At 37.8% G+C, this 18,548-nt stretch overlaps 2 pseudogenes; both read left to right on the top strand.

Moving 5' to 3' along the window:
• Nucleotides 1-2,078: 2,078 nt before the first annotated feature.
• Nucleotides 2,079-7,707, top strand: LOC110752771 (protein NRT1/ PTR FAMILY 2.3 pseudogene; annotated as a pseudogene).
• Nucleotides 7,708-7,964: 257 nt separating this feature from the next.
• Nucleotides 7,965-18,342, top strand: LOC148294058 (protein NRT1/ PTR FAMILY 2.6 pseudogene; annotated as a pseudogene).
• The last annotated feature ends 206 nt before the right edge of the window (nucleotides 18,343-18,548 follow it).

Below are 18,548 nucleotides of genomic sequence, written 5' to 3'. Positions count from 1 at the left end.
CAAGTGTCTTGGAGTCTACTACTAGAGAGGAATTATGAGTAAACAGTATCTTTTGATTTTCTAGGCAGACAATAACTACTCGTTAATCCATATAAAGAATGTGAAAAGATGAATTTGGATGTTGGAGTGAATGCTTAAAACTACTTTAAACTCTCCTAAGTTTTCCATTAGTTAGACCTACATCCTCTATTGCTTTTATTTTTACTTGAATGTTTTGAAGCATTTTATTACAAATTTTCGAGTTATATATTTTTTTTGGTTGTTGCTAAGTTAGGATGGGTGATTGGGTTATCTAATACACACTTTCAAAGTATCATGGGGACTCGAACTTTAAACCACCTATCTACAAGTCAAAGCACATAATATAATGACATAGGCAAATAACAGTAAAATATTCTTTTTTTAATATATAGAACGGTAAAATATTCAAAATACCCTTAATTAATTAAATTTTAATAAATAAAACTATTCATTAAATAAAGATAAGTAGTAAATTAATAATTTTCATATTAAAAATTTTTAATAAAAAAAGAGAAGACCCAAAAAATCCCTTCGGTGCGGAAGGTCCAGCCCGGGCAAAGGGTGGGACCCACCAACCTGGGCAAGCCCACTAGCAAGAATCGCCTAGGGTTGTGGCCAGAACATGTTGACGTCAACGGCTGAAATCAAATTTTTTTTTACTATTGGTGAGTGAATTTCACAAAGCCAAATGAGCATATCAGATTTTGAGTTGTCCATGGTTACAATACTAGGTTGGGCATATGTCTTCATTGGAGCAAAATGATGGAATAGAGTTGGTACTCTTTTTGATATGCCTCAAATTGCAGAAAAACTTGTATGAAACGGAGATTGTATTGTTTTGCTATCCCCGACCAATCAAAGGCTATCATATGAAAAAGTTATCACGCGTGACATACCTTGATTGGCTGGGGATAGCAAAATAGTGTTATCCCTATTTCATGTTAAGTTTTTCTCCTCAAATTGGACAACTTTGTTGTGTTATGCTTCACATGCAGCTCACTATAGCAGTACTCTTATGTCTCAAGCTTTGGATTGGTGCTCCAAACAAAACAAAAATGTAGTCTACTCTGCTTCAACTACAGCAAAATTCAATGCTTTTCTGCTTCTTTGGTTTAAACATTGTTCCAATCTCATGGTTGGATTCTCCACCCATGATCTTGTCGGGGGATGTTAGATTATGTAGAACTAGGATTGTGACAGGTGTCACCTATTGATTGATGTTATAGAAATAGTTACTAAGCTGTTATAATCAGTTAGAGCCTTATAAAGCTTAACTCTCTGTAATTGTATAGTTATATGAGAAACAATACAGAAAAGTTCATCTTCTTCTTAATTCTCTCTCTATTTCTCTATTTCTCTTTCGTTAACATGTTCTAACTATAACCACTGGCCATAATGATTAATATAAAAGACACATCAAGAAATGTATAATCTAATTAGCTAATGTGATTAGAAAATGTGAGTCCCTTAACATTACACAGTCAATTTGAATAAAACAATATGTACTATAACTACCTCTCTTATAAAATTAGGACCCGTTATATTTGATTTGGGATTCTAGCAACATATACAACATCGGCTACTATAACTATCAATCAAAAGTGAATACAAAACTTGAATCTTTGAACATAGTAATTCTCCAATTGTTGAAATCGGAGAGATAGAGGATAAACAACAGACATACTCAACCAAAAGAACATCCACATGACCCAAATAACAGAAATGCAACTAATTAACAATCTGAAATCCACCACATATCATAGTTGAGGAAATAGAAGCTCCATAGCCAAACATGGAATTGAAGTCAGCAAGTCAAATCAATATGAGCAGCCACAATTTGAGTACGTAGTAATCTTACAGAAAACAGAAACAAATCCCAATCGATGGATCTTTAAATTCCCAAATCAATGAAGAAGTACGCGAAACAGCCACAATTCTACATATATACTTCCGCACGAATTATTGTATGAGCACATCATGTGACTTTGATATGCAACATATATGTGAGCTTCACTATAGTTGTAGCACATACGTGTTTTAAAAGTTAAATTATAAAAATGTTTAAAAAGGGAAGTCGTGTATGACACAACAACAATTCTTTAAACTCTAATATCATGTCATGTGGTTAGTTAAAATCGTAATTAAATGTGATAATTCTAGTATTATTCTTTCTTGGAGTGAAAAGATGCATTATTATTGCTTATAAATGCCTAGCTCGCTAGTGACTTAAAAGACATAACTATGCATCACATGGACCCCCTAAATAGTCAAAACTCCACATATATATATGATCATATTGCAATCTTAATAATCATCTCTTAGCTTGGCTTGGCTTGCAGGGCATTGTTCTATTAGCGTTAACCGAGACATTATTTAACTCGTTGAAGCCTCAACCTTGTGTGAAGGAACCAGAGCTATGCCAACCCACCTCCAAGCTACAGCATGAAATCTTTTACACAGCTATAGCCCTAGCAACAATTGGGGTGGGAGGCACAAGATACTGTTGGAAAAATGGCTCACATTTAGGATGCAAGGTAGCAGCAAAGGTTGACTTGTTTCAATGAGTACCTACCCTATGGCTCTAGATAGGGTGGCTGAGTTTGCAGCTATTATTGACTAGCTTTTGGTCTGCCCAAGTTGTGGTCTAAGTCTGGAATCCAAGGGCAGAACGTGGGAGAACAAGATGGAGCCTTCTCCAAGGTCCAAAGGCTTGTCTATTAAAGGGAAGGGGAAGCAAGACAACAAGGTGTGGCTTAATTGCCCAAGGGTGGAGAAGTTCACCTAAGGGTGGACAAGTTCACCAAAGGGTGACTTGGTTCACCAAGGGGTGACTTAGTTCACCAAGGGAGTGCTCTTTATTCCTCAAGGGGTGTGGTTAATCTCAGGTGGTCAAGTAGCTGGGAGCTATTGTGTTCCAATGGAGGTTATCTCACCAAGGTGTGGTTAAGTTCACCAAGGGATGGTCTTTATTCTCCAAGGGGTGATTAAGTTCACAAAGGGTGAGGGTAATTGTAATACCATCAAGGGTGTTTTAATCATCAAGGGAGGAAGTGTTGTAGTCATGAGAGTCTAGACACCAAAGGGGGGAAACACCAAGGGTTGTGAGAGTGTTGACAAGTTCATCAAAGTGTTGAGCAAGGGGTGTGAGAGAAAGAGAGCTTGGGGGGAGAATAGAGTTCTAAGGGGGTTTTCTGTGTAAAACCAAAGTTGTAACTTATTCTTTCATGAAGTGAATTTCTCAAGGGGATCACCAAGAGGATGTAGGCAATTGCTGAACCTCTAAATGCTTGTGTCATTTTGTGCTTGGTTGTTGTCTCAAGTGTGTAGTGTGTGTGTGATTCATCCATCATTGTGTGTGTCACAAAGTCCATCAACAACAAGATCATTAAGGGAGGGTGAGTTGAGTTTTGTGCTCAATTCACAACAAGTGGTATCAGAGCTGTGTGTTGGAGCAGCAAGTTGCTAGTGTGTTGAAGATGGCAGGTGACAAGGAAGCTGAAGGAAGCTGGAGGTGGAAGCGGTTCTCTGCAGCAGAGGCAACCACAAAGCTGTCAGCAAATGGAGGATGAAGTCAGCCCTTACACAAGAAAAATATCTGCATTGTTTTGGGAGGCAAGGAGAAGAAGACAAGAGCCATGACAGAGGCGGAGTGGAGTGTGCTAGACAAGTTGACTAGAGGAGTACTCAAGGAAGTCATAGCAAGTTCTTCTTGCATGCAAGTTCATCATCAAGGGTGCTTGATTTCAAAGGTACAGAAAGTGTGGAGAGGAAATTCCACAAAGGTGAAGTCAAGACAAGGGATGATGTGGAGGATGTTGTTGAAGGGAAACTTCTTGCCAAGGTGGTCATGGAGGAGTCTCCATTTGAGGTGGAGCTTGACACAAGGGCTGAAGAAGGAGGGCAACAACAACAAACTCACAAAGGGGTTCTACTTGAGGTGGAGCCATCATCAAGTGCAAGGTCCGGGCCCAAGGAATCCATCAAACCGTCCCTAGGTTTTGGATGGATGGACTAAGAAGTTCCAGCCACGTTTCGGAGTGCTACAGGGAGCATGAAACGGGAAAGTTGGAGAGGTGCATAGATGAAAAGAAAGGTGTTCTTAAATCCAAGAGCAAGGAGTGCTAAGAGGGGATTTAGTGAACAAAGGTTTGGTATGTGTTTTGCATATCAAAGGAAGTCCATGATTCAAGGTTCCAAGAAGGCGAGAAGCAACGAATTTGGCATGGGGGAATTCTTTTCTGCACAAGAGGTCCAAGTTACTCAAGTTTAGGCTTGGGAGGAACACCTTCCACCAAAGGTGCATTGAGGCAAGAGGTGTATTGCCATGGTGGAGCTCTTGGAAATTACTAGAACGATTTCTAAAGAGGTTGAAGAGGTTCTAGAGGTCAACAATGGTTCACGGGGTGATTAAATGGTTCGCCAAGGTGGAGATTGTTGGAAAAATGGCTCACATTTAGGATGCAAGGTAGCAGCAAAGGTTGACTTGTTTCAATGAGTACCTACCCTATGGCTCTAGATAGGGTGGCTGAGTTTGCAGCTATTATTGACTAGCTTTTGGTCTGCCCAAGTTGTGGTCTAAGTCTGGAATCCAAGGGCAGAATGTGGGAGAACAAGATGGAGCCTTCTCCAAGGTCCAAAGGCTTGTCTATTAAAGGGAAGGGGAAGCAAGACAGCAAGGTGTGGCTTAATTGCCCAAGGGTGGAGAAGTTCACCTAAGGGTGGACAAGTTCACCAAAGGGTGACTTGGTTCACCAAGGGGTGACTTAGTTCACCAAGGGAGTGCTCTTTATTCCTCAAGGGGTGTGGTTAATCTCAGGTGGTCAAGTAGCTGGGAGCTATTGTGTTCCAATGGAGGTTATTGATCGGTTCATAATTGTATATCATTTTGTACCCTTCTAGCTTATGATTTGGTTATGTTTTTGAGTTAAACTTGTACTTTTAATCCTTTTTGTGTTTATCTTTCAGCTTTAGGGAACAATGATGGCTTTGGATAGGAAATGATGCAATCCATGCATGTTAAAGCCTGATTTGGATAAAGGGAAGAAGAGCTTAAAGACAAACTCATTTTGGCTACAGCCCCCTGCCAGTCCAGTTCCGTAGGTCATATTGCAAGCATTGTTTCAACAACCTACATAGCTCGAATGAGGCCACATTCTTCATGAAAGTTGTTCCAATTGGTGTGTACTATAACATATCCAAAATTCAGCCCCATTGGATAAATTTGGAGTCCGTTACCTAGCAAACACAGAACCATGCTCAGGATGGATCTTATCAGCGCGGAAAATGAGTTAGCAATTTGTTTCGGCCTTATCTTCTTCCTCCGACCTTGGATTGGCCCAAATAACATATGGCTGGAAAGAAGACATTCTGAACTTCAATTTAGAGTTCTTAAAGTTCTAATTTGATTAAGAGAAGCCCAAGTTGTAAGCCCTTGAAGTTACTGGTCATGCTGACCTCAGCATGTGCTGGTTGGATGCTTGGTCATGGTGAGCTAGGTATGAGCTATCATTTCTGGTTGGAAGCTTGGTCATGGTGACATGAAGATGAGCTAGGGCTGCTGGTGGGATCTATTGGTGAAGTGCATCAACCAATTCAAGATTTTCTAATACAAGTGCATCACCCAATTTAGATTTTCTAATACAAGTGCATCAACCATTTCAGATTTTATAAAACAAGTGTTGTATGCATTAGCCATTTTGAATTCAGATTTTCACTTCCCCTAGGCCTATAAATAGGGAAGTTCTCTAAGCTTGTAAACACACCCCAAGGGGGGGAGCTCTCAAGCACTTCTCTAGAGCTCCCTTCCCTTCTCTCCCTCAATTTCTCTTAGTTTCCCTTTGTAGTTCTCAATTGTTGTAATAAGATCATTCTATTAAATTTTCTTTGTACTAAATATCAAACATCTCTCTACTTCCCTTCTCTTCCAAAAGTCTTCATGTCTCAAACACTTCACAAACACATTCCCTTCCAAAATCCTCAAAGCTCTCAAACACATGTTCTTCCAAAATTCTCTAAAGTTCCCAAACACTTTCTTCTCCCTCCTCAAAGTTCTCAAACACTTCCTTTCTTCCTCAAAGTTCTCTTAGTTTCCTTAATGTTTTCTTAGTTGTAATTTATTTTTCTTTGTTATGTAAATTCTTTTCTTAAGTTTTCAAGTTGAATTAGTTTCCAAGTTTCAATTATGGTTTTTGTTCTTATTCATTATGCTTATAAGTTAATATGCTAGTTTGAATGATTGATCACCATTTAGGCTTGCATGTTAGCTATCTTGGTTTGAATTAAGAGTATACACCATGCTTTAATTCGAATTGAACTATGAATAGGAAGAGTATGTATGGACATTCGACAACAGGGATTAGATACATGCTTGGTTGTTTAAAATGTTCTTCTATGCTTAATGGGTTCCTAATGCTTAATTTTAGGTTAGACAACAAATGATCAAATTAGGGAATTAGGAACACAAGGTTATGACCACACACCATGGCTTAATCATACTTTAGCTAGAATCAATCCATTAATCTAATTGAACTTGGGAACTTATTTGCTTGAGTTACTTATTTCTTTCTTCCTTGTTTTATTTATTTCCTCTTTTTCATTTCTGTTTTGTGTAGGGAAACTAAATTGGATCATTCAATCACCAATCCCTGTGGAATCGACCTCGCACTTACATACGCTAAACTACCAACGGCTCGTGCACTTGCGAGTATCACAAGTTGAGGATGCAGCTTAATCCATTTTGGTGGAGCTAAATCTACGCAACAGTTATCTCACCAAGGTGTGGTTAAGTTCACCAAGGGATGGTCTTTATTCTCCAAGGGGTGATTAAGTTCACAAAGGGTGAGGGTAATTGTAATACCATCAAGGGTGTCTTAATCATCAAGGGAGGAAGTGTTGTAGTCATGAGAGTCTAGACACCAAAGGGGGGAAACACCAAGGGTTGTGAGAGTGTTGACAAGTGCATCAAAGTGTTGAGCAAGGGGTGTGAGAGAAAAGAGAGCTTGGGGAGAGAATAGAGTTCTAAGGGGGTTTTCTGTGTAAAACCAAAGTTGTAACTTATTCTTTCATGAAGTGAATTTCTCAAGGGGATCACCAAGAGGATGTAGGCAATTGCTGAACCTCTAAATGCTTGTGTCACTTTGTGCTTGGTTGTTGTCTCAAGTGTGTAGTGTGTGTGTGATTCATCCATCATTGTGTGTGTCACAAAGTCCATCAACAACAAGATCATTAGGGGAGGGTGAGTTGAGTTTTGTGCTCAATTCACAACAGATACACCATGGCAACAATGGGAGCAAATCAGTTTGAAAACCCTAAGAACCAAGCCACTTTCTTCAACTGGTTCTTCTTCACCCTCTACGCAGCTACAGTGGTCAGCATCACAGCCATCGTCTATGTTGAGGACAATGTGGGTTGGAGATTAGGGTTTGGCCTGTGCGCCATTGCGGACTGGTCATTTTCTTGTGTGGGGCCCGTTTCTATCGTTTTGATAAACCACAAGGGAGCCCATTTGTGGGTTTGGCTCGCATGGTTGTTGCTTCAGCTCGGAAAAGGAATCTCCAGCACTCGTCTGGCGGAAGCAAGGATTATTACTATGGGCATGGTGGAGTGACAGATGACTTGGTGGGTTCTGCAACACCTAGCTCCAGCTTCAGGTACAAGCATTACTTTAAATTTCTAATGTTTTATTAGCTAACTTAAGATTTTAGGGTTAGTATAACATAGTATCAACCATGCTTTGATTTATCCTTTCTCTCATATGCCTTATCGTTATTGACCAATTTCGTAACAGTTTAAGATCCAATGATCGTCCAACATCTAAGCCATTTAGATTTCTTTTTGAGAAGATGTTGATGTTTTTTTTGTTCACTAAGCCATTTAGGTGAAATAATGCATCATAGTTTAATAATAAGTCATCTTGTCAGGGTTTAAAAACAGGTCACCAATTAATGGTTGACATGCTAGAGCAGGCAGTGGTCTTGATGATCACCAATGTAAATTGATTCGTCAGGACAGGAGGAGGAGCTAGCATTAGAGATATTAGTTATGGTGCAGTCAAAATGGTTGTGTGTTCATCATGGCGCACAATTGTGTAGAGAGATTTCATGTAAAGAAAATGCACTTAATTATTAGTGAGAGAAAAACAAAATGCACCAAATGCTTTAACTATAACGCTTTACAAAGTCTCATTATATGGGTAGACTTTGTTGCCTAGTTGTCATCTCTTGGGGGCATATGATCCCTACTCATCCCTCTGTCATTGAAAGAAAATGATTTTTCTAGCTTTTAATCTAGTGGTGTTTCTCTTTCTAATGTCGGAAGAGGTCCAAATTTGAATCCCCTTTTGCGTCAACCAAAGTCCAATTTTCTCCATTTTGGCCTTATTTTTGTGCCAAAAAGATAAAAACCTTATTCATAAAAGATCATTTCCTTGCCTTTTTTGTTTTGTTTTGTTTTTCTTTATGCCCTTTTGTTATACTATAATTTTCGCTTTCGCTACAAGCTTCTAATATGCTTGAAAAGCCTTTGGACAGCTAAATTAGATATATATACATATAGGGGACGGATCCGTGGCACCATATTTTTGACACAAGTTTTGACACAATTTTTGGGCCATTAGATTACTCCACTTTTAATGGTTGAGATTAAATCTGACATGGGAAATAGTTTTAATGTTTTAAATAAACAATAATTAATTTTATTTTCTCTCTCATAAAAATAAAATAAAATAATTTTCTCTCTCCTCCCTTTTTTCTTGGAAACGTAATCTCTCTTCTTGGTAATTTAATCTCTCTCTCTCTCTCTCTCTCTCTCTCTCTCTCCATATAGGTACAATTCATCTAGCATATTAGTTCCTAGAAAGTTTTGAGAACATGATAATTAAGCATATTCGCTCGCCTGATCAATCCTGGACAATGGGAGGTTGTGCTTGGTAGACAGTTGCTTGAGAGATTTTGGTACAAGTATTTATGCATCGACTGTTGGAGGTTTTCAATTATATGTTGTAATTGTTTGAGGCTATTCTAGTGAATTATTGTAGCTTATGCATCGACTGTTGGAGGTTTTCAATTATATGTTGTAATTGTTTGAGGCTATTCTAGTGAATTATTGTAGCTTATTGAAATTGTCTAATATGAGATGCTCCGGTCTAATTATTGTTTGGCTGGGAAAAACAGATTCTTGAAAGATTTGGAAGAAGCTCAGAGAGTAGCTCGGACTATCCCTCCCAATATTATAAAATCCATGCATAATTATTTTAAGGGACAACATTTGAAAGAATTAAAAAGTAAAAGTAAAATTTACAGTGCAATGGCAACTTGACCAGAAGTCTGACATGAAGCCAAACTGAGTCATAAAGGAATTGAGAAAACTAGATCGTTTTGCACTTTTTTATTTATAATATTTGTTTTATTAGGCTACAAAGTTCATAATGGAATTGAGAAAGACAAAGTCAGCTAAACCAATCTCGTGCGTGTAACTCTTGAGGGGTGAAGGAGCGGCCGAGTCCAAGATCGGCGATCTTCAAAATCTCTCTTTCCTTGTACAGAAGCGATGGTGTTACTGGAGAGGAAGGAGAGAGAAAGAGAGAGTCCCTGTGATTTGTGGTTTAGGTAGGGTAGGGGTTGGAGTGGTGGTGGTGGTTAGGGTGGCTTTGGGGATGAGAATGGGACGAGAGAGAGAGAGAGAGAGAGAGAGAGAGAGAGAGAGAGAGAGAGAGAAAGAAGAAGCAGAGGCAAAGGAGGAGGCGTCAATTCTCTTTAGAAGAAAGAGAGAGAATTAATTAATTAAAGATAATTAATGAGATGAGAGAGAATGAATTCTTAATTAATATGGTATCAGAATTTTAATTCAAATGTATAAATATTAATTAAATAAAAAAATATTGTTTTGCCATGTGAGGTTTAATCTCAACCATTAAAAGTGGAGTAATCTAATGACTCAAAAATTGTGTCAAAAATATGGTGCCACGGATCCGCCCCCATATATATATATATATGCAGGTCTGGTTCAATTAGAAACCGTGGAGACAATGCACAGTGCAACAAGCAGAAGATTTCAAGACCCTCATAAGAATTTTGCCAGTATGATCAACTACTATTTTCTTAGGTACCCCAGTAGCAGTCCAATACAGCTTAACCATCTTGCAGGCTCTCACCATGGACCGCCAGATTGGGCCTCATTTTAACATCCCAGCAGGGTCTATTTTAGTCATTGTCTTCATCTCCACTGCCAACTCTCTCACCGTTATTGACAAGTTCTTGTGGCCCACGTGGCAGAAGTTGACTGGTCAATTCCCAACATCCCTCCAACGCATAGGATTAGGCCACGTGTTAAACGTTCTCGGCATGGTTGTTTCAGCACTAGTGGAGTAAAAAAGGCTTAAAATAGCAAAAACCCGCCACCTCCAAGACCAGCTTGGTGCAATTGTCCTCATGTTGGCCTTGTGGCTTTTCCCATAGTTAATTTTGGTACGCATTGGAGAGGCATTTCATTATCCGGGACAAGTTGCATTGTTTTATCAAGAATTTCCTGTGTCACTCCGAAGCACATCGACCGCCATGGCCGCGTTGATCATTGGGATTTCGTTTTATTTAGGCACAAGTGTGACTAATTTGATTCAAAAAGTAACAAGATGGCTGCCAGACAATATAAATAATGGGAAGCTAGAGAATGTGTATTGGATGAGTCAAATAATATGGGTAAAATATTTTTCAGGGTATATTTCATTCTCCAAAAGAAGGTATTTATAGTACAGGACGTAACCCTAGTATGGTCAAACTAGAAAACAAGATAAAATCCTAATTGCACAATATCTGTACAAAAGGAAATAAATATAGTCATAATAAATTAGGAAATAAATATCCTAATTAAGCTAGGATCTCGCTAACACTCCCCCTCAAGTTGGAGCAAGCAAAGATGTCACGCATGCCCAACTTGTCAAGCGAGTTGAGAAAGACCATAGTAGACACAGCTTTCGTAAGAACATCTGCTAGTTGATACTCAGATGATATAAACGGAAAAGAAATAATTCCTGCATCCAACTTCCCTTTAACAAAATGTCGATCAACCTCCACGTGCTTTGTACAATCATGTTGCACAGGGTTATGCGCAATTGCAATTGCAGCTTTATTATCACAATACAAATCCATGGGTTTCTAGGGTCCAAACCCAAGATCTCTCAACAATCTTCTCAACCATAGTAACTCGCACACACCTTGAGCCATCCCACGGTACTCGGCCTCGGCACTAGATCTAGACACCACTTTTTGCTTTTTACTCCTCCAAGTAATAAGATTACCACCAACAAATGTGAAATACCCAGACGTAGAACGTCTATCAGTGACTGAACCAGCCCAATTAACATTCGTATACCCTTCCATATTTATATTACCATACTTGCAAAACATTAACCCCTTTTCATGAGTTACTTTCAGATACCTCAAAATGCGCATCACAGCACCCATATGATCTTCACTTAGATAATGCATAAACTGACTCACTACATTCACTGCATATGCAATATCAGGACGTGTATGAGATAAATAAATCAATTTCCCCACAAGTCGTTGATAATGCTCTCTATCTACAGGGACTTGATCAGGATACAACCCCAATGTATGATTTTGTTCACTAGGGGTATCAATTGGTTTACAATCCAACATTCCAATCTCTGCAAGTAAATCCAAAATATACTTTCTTTGAGACAGAAAGATACCATGTTTAGATCTGACAACTTCAATCCCAAGAAAGTATTTCAAAACACCCAATGACTTCATCTCAAATTCGGAAGCCAGATACTTCTGAAGATTTTGCATTTCTGCTTGATCATCTCCAGTCACAATCATATCATCAACATAAATAATTAAAACTATCAATTTACCTTTATGATGCTTTAGAGATAAAGTATGGTCTGAGTTACTCTGCACATACCCAAATTTCTTCATAGATGCTGCAAATCTCCTAAACCACGCTCTTGGAGATTGCTTCAATCCATATAAAGACTTCCGCAGCTTACACACAACACTCTCCTTAAAGGTTACTGAAATACTAGGAGGGAGATCCATGTAAATCTCCTCCTTGAGGTCATATGTAGAAACACATTTTTGACATCGAATTGCAATAAGGGCCAGTCGCGGTTAGCATCCATGGACAATAGTACACGCACAATATTGAGATTTGCCACTGGAGCAACGGTCTCCAAATAATTCACTCCATAGGTCTGAGTATAACCATTTGCTACCAATCTAGCCTTGTAACGGTCAATGTAACCATCAGCCTTATGCTTCAAAGTAAACACCCATCTGCATCCAACAGCTTTCTTCCCTTGTGGCAAAGGAACTAAATCCCATGTTTTATTCTTGTTCAAGGCATCCATTTCAACATTCATGGCATCCATCCATTTGGGGTTAGATAAAGCATCCTGCAGCTTAGTTGTCACACATACACTAGATAATTGACACAAATATGATTCATATGACTTAGACAAACGATGAGTTGACACATAATGGCTAATGGGATATTTAGACTTGGCATGTATATCGAGAGAATATTGTACTTTAGGTTTCTCACGAGTGGTTCGTGTGGGTAACTGATAAGTTGACACATATAGATCATTAGAAATTACCTCATTTTATTCACTATCACGAGTAGATTGGGGCACTGGCAGGGCAGAGGGGGGGGTAATGCATCGAACTCATCCATACAATAATCACTGTCATTATTTTCATATACAGGCGACTGGTCGCTTGCTTCAGTGTGCCTGGTCGTTTCGACACTGAGCACCTGCTTCATCTCCAAATATGGGCGACCGGTCGAGTTCCAAAGGGCTACCGGTAGTTTCTTCACAGAGACCACATGTTTTATCTTCAGATATTGGCGACCGGTCACTTGCTTCAGTGCGATCGTTCATTTCCTTCCCAAGAGTAGTATCTTCAAACACATCATTCTCCAATTCAAGTCAAAGACTCTCCAATTCACCCCCCTCTCCCCCTGAATTTGAGATGAGAGAAAGACATAATAGGACACTTTTTCATGGAAAGTCACGTCCAAAGTAACATGCACTTTCTAGGTATGTGGATGATAGCACTTTCTAAGTAGGTGGATGATAGCACTTATAACCTTTATGAGTAGAAGAGTAACCAATAAAGACACATCGCAGAGCACAATGATCAAGTTTACTCCGTTGATGAGAGTAGACATAAACATAGGCAATACACCCACTACTACAAAAACCACTTTGCGCGACGAATGATTTTTGGTCGCGCAAAGGAAAATTTCGTCGCGCAAAACTCGTGGAGAAAGGGTTTGCGCGACGGCCAAAATTATTCGTCGCACAAAGCCACTTTGCGCGACGAAGGATAACAACTTGCGCGACGAATATTAATTACTTCGCGCGACGAATCCTGAAAACTTTGCGCAACGGACAATAACAACTTTGCGCGACGAATATTAATTACTTTACGCGATGAATATTATATACTTTGCGCGACGAAAGTTAATGTCGCGCAAGTGTACTTTGCGCGACGAATGTGAACGTCGCGCAAAGGTTTGCGCTACGAAATATTCATTTTTTAAAAATTTTGTTTTTTGAAAATTTTAAACTAAAATAAACTAATTTAATAGTTTGCGCGACGAAATATTTTGTCGCGCAAGGTTTTTGACATTTTTTATTATTATTTCTCTTATATCAATTTCATTATATTAATTTTTTTAAATTTAATTTAATTGTATGATTTTATTTTTCTTAATTACTTTAATTTAAATTGACATATTCAAAATAAAATTACATAAGAAAAATAATGGTCAAATTATCCAATATACATAATATTCAAAATGTACACTTAAATTAACAAAGTACAATAATAAAATCTACAAGCCTCTTATATCAAATCCTCAACTTTAGCCATCAAAGCCTCAACAATTCCCTACAAAAAAAAAAAAACAAATATTGTCAAATAACAAAACAATAACATAAAATAATGACAAATAATTGGCATAAACTCAAAACTAACTCCAAAAACACATATCAATGAAAAAAATTTAAAATTTACAGAGAAGTGAGTGTGAGAGAATTAGAGAAGATAGTGAGAGAGAGATGAGAGAGTGAGTGAGAGTGAGAGATGATGAAAAGAGAGATGAGAGAGTGAGTGAGAGAGAGAGAGAGATAATGAAGAGAGAGATGAGAGATTAAGTGAGAGGAGTGAGTGTGAGAGAAATGGTAGGATTTGGGGATTGGGAAAGAGAGAAATGGTAGGATTTAGAAGACATTGAGAAAATGGTGGAGGAGTTATTTTGCTTTTAAAGAACGTATCACTTTGCGCGACGAAACAATATATTGGTCGCGCAAAGTGTTTAAAAAAAATTCCCATTTTCGGAGCCCGCCAAATTTTTTCAGTTTTGCACGACGAATTTCTAGTCGCCCAAACTTTTGCGCGACGAATATTTATATATTGGTCGCGCAAAGTCGAAATTTTTTTTAAAAAAAATCCCATTTTTGGTGCCCGCCAAATTTTTAGAATTTATACTTTGCGCGACGAATAATTATATATTGGTCGTGCAAAGTCGAAATTTTTTTATTATTTTAAAAATCCCATTTTTGGTGCCGGCCAAATTTTTAGAGTATACTTTGCGCGACGAATATTTATATATTGGTCGCGCAAAGTCGAAAGTTTTTTTATAAAAAAATTCCCATTTTGGGTACACGCCCAAATTTTGAGAGTATACTTTGCGGGACGAAATACCAATTGGTCGCGCAAAGTCTTAAAAAATATTTAAAGCTAGTAATAAATACATATACTATTCAATTTCTTAAGTGTTATACGTACAAAATAAATAAATTTAAAGCTACTCAACGATCCAACCGTCAAACTTGTTTGTTTATACTTCGAGATCATATACACCAAAATTCAGAAAAAATAAACATTAAGAGATCAATTAATGGGACAAAACATTTCGACGGTTATAAACGAAAAATCATGATTTAACGGTTATTTCAACCCTGATTTTGATGATTTTTTACAGCTACACTCCTTGACCCTGTATGAATACAATGATTGCATTCGATCCTCAATTTAAAATATTTACACTAGTAGATACCACAAAATCGTATGTTATATTTAATAAAAGTATAAATAAACTCTTATTTGTTAGTGAATAAATTGTTTTCATGGCATACGCATTCTACGAAACTAGTTTCAATGATCCAACCGTCAAATTTGTTTGTTTACACTTCGAGATCATATACGCCAAAAATCGGAAAAAATAAACATTCAGAGATTAAGTAATAGGACAAAACTTTTCGACGGTTATAAACGAAAAATCATGATTTAACGGTTATTTCAACTCTGATTTTCATGATTTTTTACAGCTACACTCCTTGACCCTATATGAATACAATGATTGCATTCGATCGTCAATTTAAAATATTTACACTAGTAGATACCACAAAATCTTATGTTATATTTAATAAAAGTATAAATAAACTCTTATTTGTTAGTGAATATATTGTTTTCATGGCATACGCATTCTACGAAACTAGTTTCAACGATCCAACCGTCAAATTTGTTTGTTTACACTTCGAGATCATATACGCCAAAAATCGGAAAAAATAAACATTCAGAGATTATGTAATAGGATAAAACTTTTCGACGGTTATAAACGAAAAATCACGATTTAACGGTTATTTCAACTCTGATTTTCATGATTTTTTACAGCTACACTCCTTGACCCTATATGAATACAATGAACCACTTCGATCGTCAATTTAAAATATTTATACTAGTGGATACCACAAAATCTTATGTTATATTTAACAAAAGTATAAATAAACTCTTAATTGTTAGTGAATATATTGTTTTAATAGCATATGTATTCTATGAAACCAGTTTCAACGATCCAACCGTCAAACTTGTTTTTTTATACTTCGAGATCGTATACCTCAAAAATCGGAAAAAATAAACATTCAGAGATCACGTAATGGGACAAAACTTTTCGATGGTTATAAACAAAAATCACGATTAAACAGTTATTTTAACTCCGATTTTGATGATTTTTTACAGCTACATTCCTTGACCCTATATGAATACAATGAACCAATTTGATCGTCAATTTAAAATATATATTTTCTAACAAAAACCCAATCCGAACTACAATAATATATTTTTTTAACAAAATAATTTATTTATTTTATTTATTTTTGTATAGACTTTGCGAGACGAAAGGCATCCAAAAAATTTTAAAAATAATTTTTTATTTATTTATTTTTGTAAATACTTTGCGAGACGAATCACTATTCGTCGCGCAAAACTCTGTGCACCGAATTCTAGTATTCGTCGCGCAAAGTTACTTTTCGCGACGATTCTTTGCCGTCGTGCAAAGTTTTGTCGCGCAAAGTGACTTTGTGCGACGATTTGTTTTGGTTGCGCAAAATTGAGTAGCGTAAGACTTTGAGCGATGATGATTTATATTTGTCGCGCAAAGTGACTTTGCGCGACGAATTTTGTTTCGTCGCGCAAAGTTTGGTCGCGCAAGGGGTTTTTTTTTGTAGTGACCCAAAAACTTTAGGGGCCAACTTGGAGACTGAGACAGGGGAAACATGGTCACCAAACACATCATGCGGAGTCTTGAAATCAAGAACCCGGCTAGGAGTACAATTAATCAAATAGGCTGCAGATAAAACAGCATGCCCCCAAAGATGATGGGGAACGGACATGTCCAACATAAGGGAGCGGGCAACTCAAGTAATTGACGATTCTTGCGTTCAGACTCACCATTATGTTGAGGAGTAAATGAGATTGTCGTTTGGTGAATAATACCTTGAGCACGGAAGAAAGACGCCAAAGTATTATTCACATATTCGCATCCGTTATCAATCCGGAATACTTTGACCCGAGCATGAAACTGAGTAGACACCATAGTACAAAACTCTGGAAGGAAAAAAGCAACATCATGTTTATTTTTTAGCAAGAAAACCCAAGTGAGTCTGGTACAATCATCAATAAATGTGACGAACCAACTAAATCCGTTCGAAGTAACGAGAGCCGGACCCCACACATCAGAATGCACTAAATCAAAAGGCTTTGCAGCTTTACTGTCACTCAAAGGAAACACAGTGCGATGGCTCTCGGCCAAAATATATGTCTCTCACTTAAAACTGGACTCATCACAAGAGCGGAATAAAGATGGAAACAGACGCTTAAGGTAGCCAAATGATGGGTGTCCCAAGCGACGATGCCATAACCAAATTTGCTGTTTGTCTTTGACACTGCAATTTTGAACAGTATAAACGACAAGATCACAAACTAGTGCAGAAGGCAATGTCAAATAATATAACCCCCCTATCCGTTTACCATGCCCAATCGTCTCGTGAGTTTTGAGATCCTGAAAAGAGCAACGCGTAGGATAGAAAGTAGCAAAAGCATTAAGTGTATCAAGTAATCGACCAACAGATAACAAGTTATAATGGATATTGGGAACTAGTAAAGCACGAGACAAGGACAGAGTAGGAGTGAGAGAGATTGTGCCCTCGCCAGTAATTAGATAGGGCAAGCCATTAGAACTAGTTATGTATGGGTCACGATTGTTACTAGACAACTCATCAAAAAATTTAGCATCAGAAGTCATATGATTAGAAGCACAAGTGTCAATTATCCAAGTATTGGAGCCAATACCTAAAATAGAGTCAGAAACACACAAATGTGTAGAGGCAGCAGCAACAACAGCAACAATGGAGTTATCACGCATGATTGCAATAAAAACTCAACAGATCACGGCAGAGTATACAACGGAACACAACAGAGGCACAAATACGGAGATGCACGAAGGTAGGCACGAACACAACAGAGTACACATCGGAACACAGCAAAGACACAAATACGATAGATGCACGAAAACAGGAATGACATGAACACAGTAGAGGCACGAACACTACAACACAACACACAAACCCAGGAGGGCACACACGGCACATGTAGAGAAAAAAATATGGGGCTAGAACACGGGTGGGCACAACACACATGTTACTAGAAAACCTGGCTCTAATGCCAAGTCGAACAATATGGGTAGAATATTTTTTAGGGTATATTTCATTCTCCAAAAGGAGATATTTATAGTACAAGGACGTAACCCTAGTAGGGTCAAACTAGGAAACAAGATAAAATCCTAATTACACAATATCTGTACAAAAGGAAAGAAATATAGTCCTAATAAACTAGGAAACAAATATCCTAATTAAGCTAGGATCTCGCTAACATGATGTTAGTTGTGGTGGGGGTGCTAAATTTTGGTTACTATTTAGTGTGTGTTAGCTTGCAGAGGCGGACCTATTAAGGCGCAAGGAGGTGCACCTCCCCTCGTTGGAAAAACTATTGTAGGTGCTTCAAATTGCCCATTTGCTCAACTGGTGTACAGATTACCTTATTTCCATTTTCAACATTTAGTCATTTTACTTTCATTTATTTTTATATTACTCCATTTACTTAAGTTTACAATGTAAATAAGGAAGTACCTCCCATTTGGATTCAAATAAAAATACT

This window comes from Prunus avium, chromosome 6 (genome assembly GCF_965620075.1).
Source record: "Prunus avium chromosome 6, drPruAviu1.hap1.1, whole genome shotgun sequence".
Taxonomy (NCBI): domain Eukaryota; kingdom Viridiplantae; phylum Streptophyta; class Magnoliopsida; order Rosales; family Rosaceae; genus Prunus; species Prunus avium.
The sequence above is the reverse complement of the archived record's forward strand: the minus strand, read 5'-3'. Positions and strand labels throughout refer to the sequence as shown.